Consider the following 19,299-nt stretch of genomic DNA (forward strand, 5'->3'; position numbering starts at 1 on the left):
AGTGCTGTCACTGATAAATCTTCACTCCCTTTGAGTGATACTACAAGGTATGTTTCTTATGCTTCTCTTAAAATGTTTGTGTTATTTCAAGATTTCATGAGATTTTGGTTGATTTACGTTTGCAGCACCAATCAGATGGATAATGTGGATACGAGACCAGGGCTGTTGAGGAGCCCAAAATACACCAATAAGCGTGTTGATGAAGTATTTCCTGCCAAAAAGTCCAGGTTTGGAGTTGTTTCTGGAAAAGAAAATGCAAAGGTTATTTTATTTGCCAAACTCATGATTCTTATTCAGCTTGGTTGGTTTTCTGTGTCAAAATAGACCATTGTTTGCTACATGATTTCTGATTGCCTCAAGATATTTCTTTGCAAGTGTGGTCATGCCTTTAACATTCTTTGCCTTTTTTTTTTCATACTAAATTACTCCTATGCATTGAATAGTTCAAGTGAATTTTCAAATTGACCACGAACTTGAAATTCTTTTAAAAGAAGAGCCTCTTTTGCATGCTCTCACAAGGTTGGAGATTTCTTTTTACCTATGTGGCTAATTTGATTTATTTTATTCATGCCTAACTTACCTTAAGTCACATAGGGCATGAATTTTTCAAGTCTTGTCTCAACCTTGTGACTTTTATGCTTCATTGGAATTTGGTGTTTGAATGTTCTTTGGCTTACATGTTTCTTTATGTTTCTATCTTAGTCAACACCAAATTGTTTTAATTTATGCCACTTATTTGTGATTGATATTTACTTGATTATGTGCTCTACACATACATGTGTATCACTTGTTTTGGTATTTTGAATTGTTGAGAAGTGAATACAAACTTGCTTGTTTTGAAAATTTAGAAACTTTTTGAACTTAAGGAACTTTTGATTATGCACCTAACTTTTTGTTTCGGTTTTTCTTATTTACAGGAGTGCTAAAATGGTGACCACATACTACCTTGAGGGCTCAAGAATATTTTGATTCATAGAGACACTAATCTATGTTAGAACTTTTAACTTTTGGTTGAACTTGTGCAAGACATATAACTTGTAGAACTAATCAATGTACTCAATAATGTTATTTTGTTTTAAAACAATTTTAGCTAAATGAGACATGTTTGAATTATGTATGTTTTTACATATTATATAAATATAGACTTGTTTAATAAAATAGTTAATATATTAATTTAAAAAATAATTTAGTAAATTATGCATGCAATTTGTATTAAAAAAAATTGTTACAAAATAATTATTTTACTTTTGTAACTAAAGAAAACAAATGTTACAAAATCAAGTTACATTTTGTAACAAAATTTTATGATAGAAAAAAAAAATAGATTATCACCAAAAATACCTTGAAGATCAAAATTTGTTACCACTTTTGTAATGACTTATGGTTTTTTGTATCCAAAAAATTTGTTACAAAATATCACTTTGAATTGTAACAGTTCCATTTTTTGTTACAAAAACTTTTTGTAACGGGACATACAGTAACGGCTCCTTTTTTTTGTTACAAAATCCTTTTGTTTCAAAATTTCGATTTTTTGTAACAATTTTTTTGTTACAAATATTGCTTTTTCTTGTAGTGGTAGCCGGAACCATCAATGAAGAGGTAAGTGTCTCTATTTCCCTTCAATATTTTAATAAATGTATATTTTATTCAATATTAAGGAAGTAATTCATTAATTAGATAGATAGAGACTTAGTTTAGCTTTTGGTTTGAAAATGAAAATTTGAACTTTAAACTTTGACATTTAACATTTAATAGTCAAGGTAGAGAGGTAAATTAGTAATTTCAAAACCTAAGTAGCTTAAGAATAGAAACATAAGCTATAGTTTGGTGATGTCATTATTAGAAATTAAGCCGGTGTTCTTTATTTCTGAAAATGCAGCCAACCCGATGTGTGTATAGCGTCCGTAGGCAACAAAATATGCCATTACATGATAGGATCATACCTTACTTGGAGAGGGCTGGGTTGTACCACCTGGCTAGGCTGAACGCGCATTGGTTCTAGTTGGATGAGCCTCTGGTCAGCGCATTTATCGAGAGGTGGCGGCCTAAGACCCACACTTTTCATATGCCATTCGGAGAGTGTACTATCACGCTCCAGGACGTAGCATACCAGTTGGGGCTGCCTGTGGATGGCCAGGCTATTTTCGGGTGCATGACAGACTTCCACCTGCACATCGAGGGGGCCAGACTGGCATGGGAGTGGTTCCAGGACTTATTTGGTGAGCTTCCGCCATTGGATAACAAAAAGTTATACACAGTCCACTTCACATGATTTCATGAGTGGTTCAGGGTGCTACCAGCGGATGCTTCGGAGGAGACCGTGCGTATATATGCACGTGCGTATATTATGATGCTTCTGTCGACACAGCTGTTCATGGACAAGAGTGCTAATCGGGTCCACCTTCGCTGGTTGCCTTTTGTGGCGAGACTAGATGACATAGGCAGCTATAGCTGGGGAGCCGCTGCATTGGCGTGGCTGTACCGATGCATGTGCAGAGTGGCGAACAGAAACGTCACCAACTTGGCTGGACCCCTACAGTTGCTACACTGATCGCGAGTGGTGCTGGCTCGACGACATGATGCAGGAGGAGCAGGTTGGTGGTGATGACGGAGGCCAGGCAGATCATCGTCTTCGTCGATCTGCTGCTAGATGACGGGCTGCTCGTGGTGGACGAGCACCTCCCGTCCACCATGATGACGAGGCTGGATCGTCCCGTCGGCACCCTACAAACACTCATGTTGGTGGCACCGCGGAGGCTAGTATGGGTGGTACAACTTTTACTCACGTATCTAGCTCTCAGATACTACATGAGTGTAGCACACAGCTGTTAGCCGATCTTGCTACCACTTCTTTCACCATGGATTTGGACAATCAGTTGGGTGGACCCCAGTTCTATGCGGATTTTGTTGAGATCATACGGGGTGACGACGTTCATCAGTACCAGAGCCCGATTCCAGGCGGCCCTTCCGACCCTCCATAGTATAGGCCACAGCCAGTGGATGTGCCGTCACAGGTTCCTGAGACCTAGCTCCCGGTCGACCTGAATGAGCCCGCAGGCAGCCCGTACGACACTTGGTTCGGCATGGGGGGACGCCACCATCTGCATTTGGAGTTGGGGCACAGGAGGCTCCACCGGGAGATCGGCGAGCGGCTAGAGTTAGGCGTCCGACTCGATGTGGCACAGGCTCGCACCTACTTGGTCCATTCGGGGGCGACCATGATGTTGGTAGTGACCAGCACTAGCGCCGATTGTCTTATTTCCGACTTCAATCCTTGTATGAATTATTACTTATTTATTTTCTGTTAGGGTTAACGACTTGTGACAGTTATATCTTATTTATATGAGTTATGTAGTTAACTTATTCTGTGTTATTGTTAATGCTTGGTGGTTATTATTTTTGTACGACTTATTAAGAATGACGATTACATTTTGTATCAATTTGTGCATTTTGCATCATGGGTTGTTACTATTAACATATAATCACCACTATACTCATAATCCGCTACAGGGTGTAGCGGATTATGCACAAACGCCATTTGGTCATAAACCGCTACAGGGTGTAGCGGTTTATGAGTAATGCAGCCCTCAACGTAATCCGCGATAGCCTGTAGCGGATTACGTGCAAATTGAGTTCCGCTACAGGGTGTAGCGGATTATATACAGATGCGTTTGTTGCATTTGCGTCTGGAAATTGCCAATATTGTATTTGCGTAAAGGTTTTCCTCAATCATTTTGTTTGTGTAAATTGCCCTAAATTTTTATTTTTATTAATTTTTATGATATTTTTATTATTTTTTGTTTATATAAATTATTTTTTCTATCCTTTATTGTACTATATTTATGTTGTGTATAAATTTTTTTATTTGATTTTATTTATATAAATTTTATTTACTTTTTATTATAATTTTTTTGTTCATATAATATATGTTGTTGGTTGTGATTATTATATATTATGTTTGTATGAATTTTTTTTGTTTTTATTTTTTATTTTTATTGTACTTTTTACTGTACTTTATTTTTGTTTTTATTATATACTAATTATAAGTAACAAAGGGGTCATAAATAATAAAAATTTATAGTCCAAATGATACTAAATTAAAGAGTACTAACGACACAAAAATAAATTATAAAATATTTTTTTGTTTAATATTATAAAATATATAGTACTCTCTTTTATATTTTTATTTCTTATTGTTTTTTAGTTCATATGAATTTTTTTTATTATTTACTGTTCTTTATGTTTAATATGTAAAATGTCTTTTTTATTTTTATTTGACTTTATTTTTTACTTATTTTTATCATTGGCTTTTTTTATATTATTTTTTCAGTGTTCTAATCTCTCAGGCATGCTATTAATTTTTAAGGTATTCTTATTATTTCTTGTTCATATGAATTCTATTTTTTTCTCTTTTATGCACGGTGTTTATATCTTATACAAAGTTTATTTTATTTTTCTTATTTGATATAGTTCATATGAATTTTTTTTATCTTTTATTATATTTCTTTTATTCATATGATATATATTGTTGGTTTTATAAAATTTTTATCGTTTTTTATTTACGTGAGTTCTCGTTTTATATTTTTATTATACTTTATTTTTGTTTCGGCTGAAATTTTTTATTTTTTATTCGACTATGTAAAATTTATAATTATAATTCTCATATATTATATTTTATTGTAACTTTTTTTATAATATAGATTAATTGATCCCATTAAAAAAGACAAACTAAATAAAAAATTATTCATAAGTATTAACAAAATTATGAATGTTGGATGCCAAAAAAATTTTATAAAAATAAAATTATTGAAAGTACAGTATAAAAATAATATTAAATTAATATTCTCACATTATTACTTGAAATTTAAAAAAAGATAACATATTTGATTATATATATATATAATAGAATAATGAGTAACAATGAATCTCTAAAGACAAAAGCAGCATGGAACATGGAGACTACTAAACAATTTATTCAAGCATGTTTAGATCAAGTTGCTAAACAGCAACGTAATGGAACCACTTTTACAAAAAAAAGTTGGAAGGATGCTTTGTCTCAGTTTAATGAAAAAACTGGAAAACAATATAATAAGATTCAATTAAAAAATAAATGGGACAAGGAATGGTCATCATGGTACAAGCTTTTTAGCAAATAAATGGGTTTAGGATGGGATTATACTAAACATACCGTTGATGCACCAAATGAATGGTGGGAGAGAAAATAATTGGTACGTAATAACTTATTATTAAAGCAAAAATTTTAACTTTAATTTTGGTAATAAGTCTTGTGTTGATTAGTTGTACACATACAGGAAAATTCTTTATATGAAAAATTCAGAAATAAAGGACTTCTTTTTAAAGATGAGTTAACTATATTATTTAAAAAATGTTATGGCCAATAGCAAATTTGCTTGGGCTCCCTCATCTGGGATGTTACCTAGTGACATAGAAGAAGATGGTGATGGATATCGACCATACTTTGAGGAAGGTCATGTTGATATAGAAGAAGATTATGGAGATAGTGAAGAAGGTATAGGTGCTAGTGTGGGAGTTAGTTCTGAATTTCAACACATAAATCTTAGCTCTTCTCAAGAAAATAATAGTAAAAAGAGTACGGAAAAAAGAAAGAGAGATATGGTTTGTGAAACAACAAAAAGAAAAAAATTTTAAAGTCCCTACCTCAAAGCAAATTGTAGATGCAATAAGTAGAATTGCCTTTGCATCTGAATCACGCTCAACTATTGTGTCCACATTTCTAGTACCCGGTGCATCTATTGGGGAAGTAATGGCTGAGATTCAAAAGATGGAAATGATCATTAGTGATTCCGATTTTCATAGTTGTTGTTGTCAACTAATGATGTTTAAATTTGCTAGAGAAATGTTTGTATCCTTAAAAGGATATGATCAAAGATTGTTGGATTGGCTCAAACATGCAGCATATAATCCACTACCATTCATGCAAAATTATTTTTTTTTTGTGATTTTCATGCAAAACTAGTTAAGTTATTATTGTACTCCATTTTAATTTGTCCATGAATTTTTTGTTATGCTAGGACTTACAATAGAAAAATTTGTGTGTTGCTTATTTATCATTTTATAATATAATGTTTGTGATACTTAATTATTGTTCTTATTATATATAATTTATTTCTTAGCTTGGTATTGATAAGAATTTATTTATATTTTTATGTAGGACTTAATTTTTGTTAATTAATTTGGAATGAACATGGAGTATTTGTTTGAAGAGTATGAAAAGGAACAACATGAAGAATCAAAATTACTTTCCATTCTAGAAGAAGAAACAGTTGAAATTGAAAATATTTCTGCATTAATTGGTCAATATGCAGTCAATTATTTGTCCAAAAAATCATGCAGAACTAGTGAACAAACATGTTATTTATGGGGGCAAGAAATTTTATGTGGCCATGGCATTCGTTGTTATGAAATGTTTCGGATGGAAAAACATATTTTTTTTTAATTTTGTGATGAATTAGTTGAATAAGGATTAAAATGTACAAGACAAATGGGAGTTCAGGAAATAGTTGCAATGTTCTTAAATACGGTTGGTCATGGAGTGGGTAATAGGATGATATAAGAAAGATTTCAACATTCTGAAGAGACAGTAAGTAGACATTTTCATGAGGTATTGGTTGCTTGCTTGAGATTATCTATTAAATATATTAAGCCATCGGATCCTAAGTTTCAGAATGTTCATAGCAAAATAAAAAATGACCAACGATATTGGCCATTTTTTAAAAATGCTATAGGAGCAATTGATGGTACTCATATCCCATGTGTGGTTAGCCCAAGTGATCAACCCAAATTTATTGGAAGAAAATGATATCCAACACAAAATATAATGGCGGTATGTGATTGGGACATGTGCTTTATTTTTGCTTTACCTGGATGGGAAGGCACTGCGCATGATGCTCGTGTATTTGATAATGCTATTACAACTCCTACCATGAATTTTCCGCATCCTCCTCCAGGTTAATTTTTATCATTTTCTTACAAATAAACTATATTTACTTGGTTATCATGTAACTAATTTTTTCCTCATTAGGTAAATATTATTTGGTAGATGCCGGTTATCCAACACCGAAAGGATATATTGGTCCATATAAATGTGAGCGCTATCATCTTTCAGATTTTAGGCGTTCTTCTGGATTTACAAATCATAATGAAGTATTTAATTATTATCACTCAAGCTTAAGATGCACAATAGAAAGGAATTTTGGAGTGTGAAAAAATAGATTTGCTATCTTGCGACACATGCCCAAGTTCAAAATTGAAACTCAAGTGCAGATAGTGTGTGCAACAATGGCTATTCATAATTTTATTAGAAGATATTCTGAAATAGATACTAAGTTTAATCAATATGAACATGCAAACATTCTTGATGGAGAAGATAATAGTTATGTTGGTGAAAGCTCAGATCAAACTCTAACCATTAGCTCTTCTGTAGAAATGGACCGTGTTCGAGATTTGATTAGGGATCAAATTATTAATCACATGCAGTAAAAATAATAGTGTTCTTATGTATTAATTTTGTATAAGATATTATTTTTTATGTATTTCATTAGTGTTTTATCTTTTAATTTAATATTTATTAGTATTTTTATGTATTAAAATATATTTTGTCAATTTTTATATGTTACTTTAATTTAGTAAGTAAATATTAACTTTATTATAAAATGGGTTAATAAGATTTTCAACTATCTAAAGTAAAATAATAGAATAATATAAAAAATTATTTTAATTGATGTCTCTTTTAGTAATTTTTCATCTAAAAGTAATTTTGAGTAGTATAATCCAAACAACATTTATTTTACTATAATCCATTTTGACATAAAGATTGCCAAACATAAATCACGTTAATACAAACTTACTTTTCATCAAAATCAAGTTTGCAAAATCAATTCTATGCAAACTCCCGTTTGCAAACTGTAATCCAAACACACACTTAGTGGCCAGCGCAATGTCTTCCTTAAAAGGACTAATGTGCAAACATTAAAGCCACGAAATAAAATAGATAATTGGGTTAGTAACACAAAATATTTTATTTAGTATAAAGTATTTATTTTATTCTTGAATTATTTGATTATTAATTGTTTGCTTTGCTTGTATCAAGGTGGTCAATTATTATTGATGCATGCTTAATGAGTTACCACAAACAAAATTCAAGAAAGATATATATTACATGAATTCAGACTCAATGGTAAAAAATTTTATTATGTATCTCTTCGTTTTTTTATTTGACAGATTTTGTTCTATTCTAATTTAGATCAATTTGATTTTAATTGCGGTTATTGAGTTTTTATAAAGATGGGCAAGGTGGGAAGAGCTCTACATCAGCTGACATATCTAGGATTCCTAATTTTATCAAAATTAGGATGCGAGGAAAAAAACTTATTTTCTTACCTTTTTGCCATAACCGTCATTGGTGGTTATACGCATTAGATGTTTGTAATAACAAGTTTTACGTCCTCGACCCGTTGTACATATCTTAGACTGCTGAACGGGATGAAATAGATCAATATGTTGTAAGTTTATTTTGTTATAACAACTTTTATTTAGGTCTTGATATTTGATTATCATATAACTTTGACAATTTCATAACATTTTTTAACAGGAAAGTTATCTTGACAACATGTTAGGAATTGCGGATCCTGCATATGTTCAAGCCCCCTCAACTCCAACAATTGAATATCTGAACATACCCAAACAACCAAATTTGCATGATTGTGGTTTGTTTGTAATGAAATGGATGGAATTGTGGCATGGCTTCTGATAGTTCCCACAATTCCATTCATTTCATTACAAACAAACCACAATCATGAAAATTTGGTTGTTTGGGTGTCCAGATATTCAATTATTGGAGTTGAGGAGGTTTGAACATATGCAGGATCCGCAATTCCTAACATATTCTCAAGATAACTTGCCTGTTAAAAAATGTCCTGAAATTGTCAAAGTTATATGATAATCAAATATCAAGACCTAAATAAAAGTTGTTATAAAAAAATAAACTTACAACATATTGATCTATTTCATCCCGTTCAGCAGTCTAAGATGTGTACAACAGATCGAGGACGTAAAATTTGTTATTACAAATATCTAATGCATATAACCACCAATGATGGTTATGGTAAAAAGGTAAGAAAACAAGTTTCTTCCTCGCATCCTAATTTTGATAAAATTAGGGATCCTAGATATGTCAGCTGATGTAGAGCTCTTCTTACGTTGCCCATCTTTATAAAAACTCAATAACTGCAATTAAAATCAAATTGATCATAAATTAGAATAGAACAAAATCTGTCAAATAAAAAAACGAAGAGATACATAATAAAATTTCTTACCACTGAGTCTGAATTCATGCAATATATATCTTTCTTGAATCTTGTTTGTGGTAACTCATTAAGCATGCGTCAATAATAGTTGACCACCTTGATACAAGCAAAGCAAACAATTAATAATCAAATAATTCAAGAATAAAATAAATACTTTATACTAAAAAAAATATTTAGTGTTACTAACCTAATTATCTATTTCATTTCGTGTCTTTAATGTTTGCGCATTAGTTCTTTTAAGGAAGAGATTGCGTTGGCCACTAAATGTTTCCACAATCTTCTCTTCATCTTTCCTTTTGTCCATCACCCACTCGTATAATTTTTCAATCATATTAGCATCCAATACTAATTCCTCAACAATTAGTTCTGACACCTCTATTGACACATCTGTTGTTTGATTAGGCATGGTATCTTTGAACCCAACACTTGTTGGGTTGGAACATCAATTGAATCCAAGGTCATAGTTGTTAGAGGTGTTGGAGGTGCTGGAGGTGTTGGAGGAAATTCAACTCCAAGGTCGAAGGTAGGCATTGATGGTGAGTGTGTTTTCTTTTCATTCCGGCTGTAGATAATACACGGAAAAGCAAGGATGTAATCAAACTACAAACATATTTGCGATTTATATTTCATGAAGATTTAGATTGTACTATGGGAAGGATAATCAAACTCGTTAGTCATTTATAATCAAACTCAGTAAACATGTATAATCAAACACAATAGTCAAATATAGCACTAAACCTGAGCATAATCAAACTGAGCAAACACATATAATCAAACTCAACAATCAAATATAGCACTGAACCTGAATATAATCAAACTCAGCAGTCAAATATAGCACTGAACCTGATTATAATCAAACTCGGTAAGCATGTATAATCAAACTCAGACTCAGTAGTCAAATATAGCACTAAACATGAGTATAATCAAACTTTAAAAATATGTATAATCAAACTTAGAGTATAATCAAACTTTGTAAATATGTAAACATGTATAATCAAAGGAAGCAAGTAATTATTAATTTTTAACATCATGTACGAAAGTGAATGTAGTATACATGAGTGCTGAAAAGTCAAAATAGAGAATGATGGGAATGCCAAACTAACTTACTTTTCATTGGAATTTGTGTTTGCTCCTCATTCTGGCTTCTTTTCTCTCTTTGATTTTGTAGAGTCTTCTTGCCTCAATTCCTTTTTGTCCTTATTAGGACTGTCTACCATTTTTCTCTTTCCATTTTGTTGTTTTTTTACTTTGGTTGATTTTGCAGAATCTTCTTGCCTCGATTCTTTTTTATCCTTCTTAGGGCTGTCTACCACTTTTATCTTTTCACTTTGCTCTTTTTCCACTTTGGTAGCCTCTTTCACAACGCTTTTCTTTGGTCGAACTGGCCTTTTAGGCATATGTTGCTCTTCCTTTGACCTAACCAGCCTCTATAAGACATGCATAATTAGTAAAAATTCATTCATTATGGATAGAAAATGAAATTTTAGAGAGCGGACAATGTAAGTATCGATGAACTTTTTCTTTCTAATGCTATTTGGGTAGAAATGAGTTTCTTTGTCCAATGGGAAAGCCAAGGCAGTTGTGGTTCTTTCTCAAAATCAAATGGTCCATATTTTTTCTTATGGAAGTATAAAATCTGAATTCAATTAATTAAAGTTATATTATAATCAAACATGCTTTAGATAATAGTCAAAGAAATTAAGAGTGGCAAAACGGGTCGAGCCCGTCGAGCCAATCCGCTAAACCCGCTAAAAAAGGCGGGTCGGGCTAGGATTTGGAGCCCGCCAAATTAAAAAAGCCCGCCAAACCCGCACCGCCAAATTGGCGGGTTTTGGCGGGGCGGGGCGGGCCGGTCCGCCGGGCCGAAGATTTTTATTTTTCTTTTTTTTTTATTAAATAAAAGTGTGATTACTATTATAAAATTAATAATTATAGAATTTTTAAACACTTTTTTTTTATTTTTTGTTTTTATTCTTCTTTTAGTTATTAACTTTATTTATTTTATTTTACAATTTTGTATATATGCTCAAATTATGTGACTTATTTTTTAAAATAAAGATGATTCTATTGATAAATATTATTTTGAACAATTTTATTGAAGTTAAAAATTAAAAAAAAAAATAAAAAATTATATTATAATTTGACTATTTTTTATTTGTATTTATTTTTTAATTATTATTTTTTGGTTAATTTTAATGAATTTTATTTAAAAAAAATAAAAAAGCGGGCTAGCCCGCCAACCCGCCAATCCGCCATAAAGCGGGGCGGGCTAGCATTTTGAACCCATTTTAGTTGGCGGGGCGGGCCTAGGCGGGGCGGGGCGGGTTGGGCGGGCCGACCCGCTTTGCCACCCCTAAAAGAAATATTAGTTTAAATGAAAAATACCTGAAGCACATATATGCACCAATTCAAACTTGACACCACTCCTTCTTTAAAGTTGTTAACTCCATCAGCAAGGCCATCAACAATGCATCTAATCCAATTGTACTTCATTAGATTATCAATATCAATTACAAATGGAAAAATTTTATCCCGAGTTATTGTTGTATTTATTGATAACAAAAATGTTATAAATGCATACAACGAAAAAGCTCTCCTAAATCTGGGACCCCCTCTTGGATTTTCTAACATGATTTGTCTCAAAGCATTTGGACTTTTTTTCTTGAACTCTAAAAGCATGGGCTCATGCTCTTTAGTTACATCCTTGAATGGGTCACCTATTTTAAAGAAAATAATGAGAAACATGATTATAATCAAACTCGGTAAATATGTATAATCAAACTCAGTAGTCAACATGATAATCAAACTCAGCATAGCACGATATTTTTAACATCAATAGCTTCAATATGTAAAAAGTTCAACAAGCAAGTCATCAATAATGCAAGATTCAGATTCAATATATAGTTATACTCCTATACCAATCAAGTGATATTAAAAATCAAATTTAATAGCAACATAATGAAGGATCTTAAAACATGTTATACAGCATGTTTGATTTTATACAGTAAATCCTAATTAATAAAACCAAAGGATCTTAAAGAAATTTTAATTATTACCGTATACATGGAATCCAAAGACAGCTGCAACTGAATCCCAAGTAACATCTACTTTTCCTATCGGAGTGAGAAGATGAAATTTGGAGGGATTATAGGCATTTGCAAGGGCCAAAATCAAATCATGGTTTAAATTCTCCTTGGGAATACCCAAGAGAGATCCAAAACCCATTGCTCGGATTTCGTTGCGTTACCCATCATTCAAATAATCAGAAGAAAGTGTCGCTAACAAGTTTGGTGCGCTTCTCGTGTCAACATATATATAGCACTACATGAATGAAAATAGTAATCATATTCTAATCAAATCATAGATATAAAGTAGTAGCGTGCTCAGTTTCAATTCAAATTAGCAACTTGCAATTAGTTAAAATAATAAACATTTCAGTAAGGCAATAATGTAACATCTATATGAATAACATTGTAATCAAACTATGTAGTTGCTATATAGAATGAGAATAGTAGAATACTGAATCTCCCCTTTTCCCTTCTTATTAATTACCATTACTGCATTGCAGGAAAAAAAAAAGGATTAGATTAGAGTTCCTATTAGTGACACATTTTCTTATTAATTACCGTTACTAACACTTAATTTTTAGACCATGTTGACTATATATAACAAGAAGGAATGCTGTTTCTTGAATTTTGACAACCTAATTGATGATGAATTGGTTTCCAACTAAAAGGACCTGCAGATTCTTCGTGCTTCTTTATTAATTGATTAATTAATTAATTTTAAACTTTAATAATTAATTATTAATAAGCGCTTAGCTTGTGACCTAGTGTTAATAATCAACCAGACCTATGTAAGACTAGTGTTGGAGGTTACTGTGAATAATGTTTTTACTTTATTAGTGCAATGCAGCTAGATATAGATCATGGACACAATGATAGCAACTTTATTGGAAACCCAGAATTATAGGTCAAACTTTGAAAGTTGCAAGTTAATCACCCGAAAAGACCAATAATTGGAGCAAATGCAACTCACACTTCTCTTTACTGCACACACACAGTAGCAATGTATCATGCTTGGGAATCATCAGTTACAGTATGTGTTAGCTAAAGTGGCAAAATAAAAGATTTGAACTCAACACTGCATTCAGTGGGTATTATTTCTGAAATTCAGAGATAATAATCAAACACTAAAATACAGCATGTGTTAGCTAAAGTGGCATATGATTCATTGTGTAAACTAATATTTAGTAATGCACTCTGCATAATAAAATCAAAGCATGCAAAGACCTTATCAAATGAAAAAAAAATCTAGCATAAAAGATAAAAAATAAAGACAAAATACCTTTCTCCACTCCATCTCCTTCGAAGTCTTTTGGTTACATTTTTCTTTTATTTTCTTTGGTATCCCTGTTTTCTGGTTCTCTTTCTACTCGTTTTGGTGTAGTCTTCTTTCGCATATTTCAAAACTAGCAAATTAAACAATCAAAATCCAATCAAATTCAAAAATAAAAAAAGTTAAAACTCAATAATCAAATATCAAGTATGCTATAATCAAACATGCTGTAATATCATGTTTTAAAAGTTGAGCATAATCAAATAGACTCCAAATCATATCACAAAATTCAGTTGTAATCAAACATGCTGTAGATATCACATTTGTTTAAGTCTGAAAAAAATGGAGACTTAGAAATTAAGGCATGAATATCCATGCCGAGTTTAAGCCTAGTTGGACCTCCGTCTTGGCAAGCTCGAAGGGCACTGCCAATGGCATAGTGATTTGGCATGAGGCCAGCAAAAATCATCTCTTTGAATAAAATACAAGCGTCATCAGGCATGCCATTTTGTGCATATCCTGAATTCAAACAAGACCAGGAAACAGTGTTTTCTTTGGGGCATTTCAGCAAACAGCTTCCGCGCACAAAACAAATTGCCAATTCTGACATAAATGTTGACAAGAGTATTGGATATGAAAACATCCAACTATGCTATAATATAATTTTAAAAAACTGAGCATAATCAAACTCATTCAGTGTAATAATCAAACATACTCCAACTCATATCACAAAAATCCAGTTATAATCAATTAATAGTCTACTAATAATCAATTGTTAAAATTAGCATACTGAGACTTCAATTCAAAACCCTAACTTAAATATTTTTAGTACAAAATATGCACAACACAAATTCATTTATAGAAACTCAAAATGACAAAAAAAAATGTAGTCGAAGAAGTTGATAGATGTTGGAAACGAACAAGAAAAATGCCGTCAAAGAAGATGATGGAATAAAACAAGAATAATGCATAACCAAACAAGGAATAGAAATTTACCTTACAGAATCAAACAAGAAAAATGCAGTCGATGAAATTCGTGCTTGAGACAGAGAGCACCACGCCCGAGACAGAGGAAGGAGAATCGCAACCGCGCCTGAAAGAGAGCAAAGAAGAATTGTGCCACCCAAGAGAGAGGGAAGGAGAATCATGTCGCCGGAGAGAGGGGGAAGGAAAATCACCGTTGAGAATGAGGATGAGGAACGAGTCGCGTCGGAGAGTGAGAGTGAGAGTAAGGTAAGGAGAAAGAAGAACGTTGTTTCAGCGCGTGAGAGTAAGGTTGGGAGTGAGGTTTTTATTTTTAATTTTTGAATTTTGTATTTTGTATTGTATATGTATATAAATACGGTGGCTGAAAATAGTGGCTGAAAGTGGTGTGCATGTTTAGCACAACCGAAACTGTTTTTCAATAGCAGTGGCAGTAGCACAAGGGATAATGGTATTGAAACTGGCAACATCCAATTCATATTCTTGTTGAGCTTTATTTGCAAGACAATTGTCATATTGTGTTACAAATTGTTGCAAGTTGCTCTTTGAGGTTAGGTAGCCTTTTATAAACGCATGCATGCTTTCACTCCTTTGAGTGCTACGCATGCCTGCCCAAAAACTGTTACTAAGAAAAATAGTGACCTACCTGTCACGTTCTTCGTACAAATCTGAAACCATAAAATGGACATAATCAAACTTGTAAGGCATATTGATTAATAAATGATAAATAAACAAACAGTATATATAAGATAATCAAACTGATAAAATACCTGCTAACCAATTATTATCATGCAAACTAAATCTGTTGATAAAATCAATCCAAGAGCTCTCAAATGCTTCCTTAGACCTAGAATCCCATACAATATATGTCATATCAGCACTAATCTCGTTAAATTGCTTGCATGCTCCTATTTTTTTTGAAATTTTCTTCATGATATGCCAAATACACCATCAATGTTGTCTCATTGGCAACAACTTTTTCAATGGCATTCCGCAAAACTTTGCATTGATCCGTCAATATGTCAATAGGCGGCTTGCCACCCATACATCGTATCCAACAATTAAATAACCAAACAAAGGAACTCTCTTCTTCGCATAAAAGAAGAGCGCAACCAAGTAGCAATGATTGGCCATGGTGGTTAACCCCAACAAATGAGGCAAAAGGCATATCATACCTATAATAAAAACAAGAGAACATAATCAAACTGACTAAATCAAACAATCAAACTTAGTATATCATGCAGAGCAGCAGTAGCAAATTCATTCTATTCTACCTATCCCTATACATCAAACATATGCAAAAATAAGAGTACATAATCAAACTCAGTATATCATGCACAGCAGCAACAAATTCATTCTATTCTACCTATCCTTATCCATCAAACACATGCAAAAACCAAAGTATATATAATTAACTTGAAATATATAATTGTGGTGTCGTACCTATTTGTTAGGTACGTCGTATCAAAGCTCACAACGTCCCCAAAGTGCTCATAAGCAGTACGACTTCTAGCATCAGCCCAAAAAGCATGCTCTATGTGATGTTGCTCATCCAATTTAACTTTGTAAAAGAAGTTGCAGTTTTATTGTTGCATCCGATGAAAATACTGCATTAACGATTGCTCATCCCCCTCCTCTTGTATGACTCTGACACTTTTTGCTACATGATTCCGAAGATCTTTTTCAGTAAAAGTTAATTTATCATAGCCACCAGTAGCAGTTGCTAAACTCTGATATGTGTTTCTCATTGTAACACTAGCTTAATCAATGATCTTAGCTATCCGTTTGGCATGCAAGCTTAGTTCCCTATTCTTTCTTAGGGTCTTTGCCATGCTAGGACTAATAGCATGGTTGTGCTGGATATTCACAAAGGTTAACACATATTCCATCTTCTTATCCCTTTTCACAATAATCCTAACTTTATAATTTTTCTCGAAAGGATTTGTCTTCTTTAATGGATCAATTTTTTATCTTCGATAACCAATTCTAGAACATACAGAGGAGAATGCCATTCCTATGCTTGGAACAACCTAAAACATAGATAATAAAAAATTTAAAATTAAATCAGGTATAAAAACGCTCTCAATTTTCTATGAATAAACAAGACAAATTAGTTGTCAAGCATTGAACCTGAATATAATCAAACTCAGTAGTCAAATATAGCACTAATCTTGAATATAATCAAATTCAGTAAACATCATAATCAAACTCAATAGTCAAATATAACACTAAACCCCAACACATTCATAGAATCAACATCATCATCTAATCTAAGTAAATGCAGAAATTTCAAATATGCAAACTACCAATTTGACTACAATCCAGGAGCTAAACATTTTTTTCATTACACAAATTTATAACATAAATTTTTCAGGATATAATCACACAACGTACATGATGTAAAAGGATCTAAATGACATAATGAAGCCACATATCAGAAGCATAAGCCTAAGATAACAAGAACAAAAAACCCTAAGATATAATAAAAAAATTAAAATCAAATCAAGAATAAAAAATTAACATATGAAGTAAATTAAATACAAACCTCATCATTCGAGTTTATGGATTCCATTGAATCAAAATTTATAATCAAAACCCTAAGATAACAAGAACCAAAAATAGCGCAAAGCAAAGCAAAGGGCACCGTGGAGAAGAAAAGAAAGTGAGAAGTGAGATTGGTGCAATCGAAGAGAAGTAAAAAGTGAGGTTGGCGCAATCGAAGAGAAGAGAATTGAGGTGCATGCAATGAAACCCTTTTTGCAAGAAGAGAAGAAAGCACAAGAGGTGAGGTGAGAGAGTGGCTGAAAGGTAACGTATAAATAGCATTTTCCTTGATTTTGTTAGATTCTATTACATAATTCATAATAAATCACAAGGATTTTTTGACAATATCATAAAAAAGAGACACCTTAACAAATCATAAGGATTTTATGACAATATCATAAAAAAGGGACACCTTTGCACTAACCTGTATTAGAGGTAAAAGGTTCTTCATTAACCTCAATTGACCAGGTGCAGGTTAAAACTCACCATACTTCACTTGATCTTAGTCCGAAAACCGGGAAGGATATGCTTTAATATTTTTTCTTTTATACTAAAACCCCATCTCTTTCTGCGTGCTCTTCTCGATGTAAGACTAACCAGACTAAACCTTCTAAACTATAAGTGTAGTGCCAAGAGCTTTTTTCCGCATGCAATGCATTTGTCGTCCAAAATTGCTGTGCCTCTGACAAAAACATTGATTGAAAAGTGAAAAACATTGCTAAATGCCTAAATCCTTCATCAAGGTTTACTTAGTTAACTCATACTACAAGTACCCAGCTAGACAAAACAGTGCAACAGGAAAATAAAATTCAGAATTCGTGTTATATGGGATAATTTTCACACCCATAATGTAACATCCCAAATTTAAGAACTATTTTAAATATCTAATTTTGTTTATTAAAGCTTTTTGTATGCGTTTTGTGATATCTTTCTTATTTTTTCATAAGTTTCATTAATATAATAACATATGCTTTTCAGTTAGTTTATTATCATATAAATAACCACAATAAGACAATTAACACGGTTCTAAAAACATGCGAGTTATTGCTTTATGTAATCAATCTTCGGTTCCTCATGGATGTTATCTTCGTGTTTGTTATCATTGGAGCACATGTTGAAAGATAATTTGCAATTAAACCATTTTGACTTATTACAGGCAATTTTTTAAGTTAAATTTAGACAATATAATGATCCTTTTTGCAAGTAAGTTACATCTCATCAATCTGTCAAAAAAAGGTTACATCTCATCAACATTAATTTTTCACATCATTCACACCTGAAAAATGGCATCTTAATACATGCCAAAAGTATATTGAAGCGAATATCGTACATGCAATTTATAAACCCATCCTACAGAAAATGTTAAGGATAAGTGGCAGGGCAAATTATAGAAAAGTCAAAAGTCATTAAACAATGACTTCTTAATACTAAAGTCATAAGTTGTTTATATTAACAACTTAGGAATTAACATAGGATGAAGACCATGTAAAACGATAAAAAAAGGAATGCAAAATAGCAACTCTAAAGCACAAGTATACTATGACTTCTAAGGCATGAGTTTAACAATGGTAAGTGAATTCTAATCTAATGAACTCCCTTTGTTGCACTGTTGGTAAGTGAATGTCAATGTCAGCAGCAATAGTGCCTGTTAAGAAAAATCAGTTTATAGCAAGCATTTCAGACCAAATATTTCAAAAAGTAGGTGTAATCGTATATGATGAGCTAAATTTTGAAAAGCAAATAACAAGAATTATTACTATAATATAAAACTATCCTATGCTGAAATTCTTTTAGTTAGATTAGATTTAGACAGTAAAATGATCCTGTTGCAAGTTATTTCTCATCAACATCAAATTTTCACAGCATTTCCACCCACAAAACAGCCTCTTAATACATGCAAAGTAGAGTGAAGTTAATATCGTATATGTTACGGCCTGGCCCAGACTGAATGTGGGCCGGCCCGACCCGGGCGCCACCCGACCCGGACAATTAGTAACAAGGCGCCCGATTGCCGACCCAGACACGCGTCCCTGACAGCTTCGCTACAGCTGTGCGAGGGAGGTCTCGAAGAAGATGGACCTGCCCT

The 19,299-nt window shown here is 32.5% G+C and overlaps 1 long non-coding RNA gene across 1 annotated transcript; it reads right to left on the reverse strand.

Moving 5' to 3' along the window:
- Nucleotides 1-11,782: 11,782 nt before the first annotated feature.
- On the reverse strand, nt 11,783-17,720 carry LOC112722694 (uncharacterized). The gene is made up of 6 exons (XR_011867803.1): nt 17,638-17,720; nt 16,113-16,699; nt 14,682-15,844; nt 13,695-13,818; nt 12,404-12,668; nt 11,783-12,064 (listed from the first exon to the last, which is right to left on the reverse strand). It is a non-coding gene; the product is annotated as an uncharacterized lncRNA (long non-coding RNA).
- Between the last annotated feature and the right edge of the window lie 1,579 nt (nt 17,721-19,299).

This window comes from Arachis hypogaea, chromosome 11, assembly GCF_003086295.3.
Source record: "Arachis hypogaea cultivar Tifrunner chromosome 11, arahy.Tifrunner.gnm2.J5K5, whole genome shotgun sequence".
NCBI classification, from domain to species: domain Eukaryota; kingdom Viridiplantae; phylum Streptophyta; class Magnoliopsida; order Fabales; family Fabaceae; genus Arachis; species Arachis hypogaea.